This window comes from Cherax quadricarinatus, chromosome 43 (genome assembly GCF_038502225.1).
Source record: "Cherax quadricarinatus isolate ZL_2023a chromosome 43, ASM3850222v1, whole genome shotgun sequence".
Classification (NCBI taxonomy): Eukaryota; Metazoa; Arthropoda; class Malacostraca; order Decapoda; family Parastacidae; genus Cherax; species Cherax quadricarinatus.
In genome coordinates, this window is record NC_091334.1 from 21,290,336 (window position 1) to 21,292,201 (window position 1,866).

Below are 1,866 nucleotides of genomic sequence, written 5' to 3' on the forward strand. Positions count from 1 at the left end.
GTTGTGTCTTTATTTCAGAGTCATGTAATAGCGGAAGTGACACATTTATCTTCATTCATTATTATTTCCTTATTTTTACAGACTTTTGTTCTACGAAATACTCAATTATTGATATTTCTTTGACACCTTATTATAAAAAATTGTTTGCCTTATATAAAGACAAAAATAATCTCTTATGTAAATCGACCAGCAAAAAACTTGTTTTTTTTTTTTTTTTAGATTTTTTTTGGTAGAAAGTAAAAAAAAAATATTTTTGCCTTTAAATCCATAATGGAATGATTTAGTATCTTCATCGCCTTGATAAAGCCTCTCAGCTCAGGCTTATATAATATGGAATAAAGTCATGGATTACACCATATGAGATTGCATGACAGGAAGTACCACGTGATGGCTGGGTTAAATTAACTTATTTTATTCTCGTCATTAACCTTAAGGGTTAGTAACCCAGGATAACCCAATAAAATCAATATGTCTGTCTTGATTCCATTAGGAACTTCTGGTCCTTTCTCAACATCAGCCTATCTAGATGACAAGTGAGACATATATCTATTCCGAAACGAGTCGGTTTAGAGATACCTAACTGTTGCACATGTCTATCAACTTGTCCGTATTATATACCATTATCACATTCATCCTATCTAGATCTTATTATAGCTCTCTTGTGTCCTTATCAGAATTTATTTGATGGCCTATTTTAGTGTCATCGGCACTCTTTTATGGCGCTATTTATTCCCTCATCTCTGTCTTGCTTGTATTTTGTGAAAAAAATAAGGGACCCAATACTGACCCCTGTGAAACACCACTAGTAAAAGGTACTCATTTTGATTTCTCCTCATTTATGCAAACTATCTGTTGCCTATCAGTCAATCATGCCTTAACTATGGAGAAAATTCTCCTATACTATGTACTGCTACTTTCTTCAGCAATCATCTGTGTTGGATTTTTAAGGCCTAAGTGTAAGCCATATACACAGTGTTGTAGTTGTAAATCACCTGGCGGGCGAAACGTCTTAATAAATATACTTACGACGACGTAAGCTTCTCTCTTATGTGCGAGTTAGTGTCTATTTATGGTTTCTGTCACCGCCCACAGGATGGGTATGGGGTGCATAATAAACATATTAAACTGTCACCGTAGGCTCAACAAAAATTACAGACAGAAATGATGAATAAATTCATACAATTTGGTGTGTCACCCATGTGTCTGTTCTTAGCTACGGTTGGTCATGAGGCATCAAACCTGATTACCTCCCATTCCCCAGACGAGCTGTGTGACCTCACCCCTACGGGTTAGAGCTTCCCCGTGCACAAAATAAGTCGCACACACCACGACCTGTTTGTTTGCTGGCATTATATATGAACCAGTATGTTAATAGCACTGTGTGAGACATGGCATTATTGAAGAAGACGTTTCACCCACCAGTACATCCCTGGTGGGCGAAACGTCTCAATAAAATACCATACACCAGATCTATTACATTTTATTTAACACTACCACTGACTATGTATACAACAAATGTAATGATTTTTTTGTGACTAAAATATCAATTCACTTTAACAAGGCATCACTTCTAACCGTGACAAAGAGTTGCATGTGGTTGATCTGTCCATCCCTCACACCAGGATACACGCCACACTCCTTCACTACACTCACGCACGTGGGGACACTCTATATATGGATTACAAGGTAGACATGAGAGATCAAGAGGCCAGCAACCATCTATCTCAAGCATTTAGATAGTGAAAGAATTTATTCTAAATATTAACCCAGGAGGATTGCTAACCCATGAAAGCCAAACAGTGAGGTTTATTTCCATTTTTTAAGGTCGTCCCCAAGAATGGAGGAACACTGCAGCAGACCTACTAG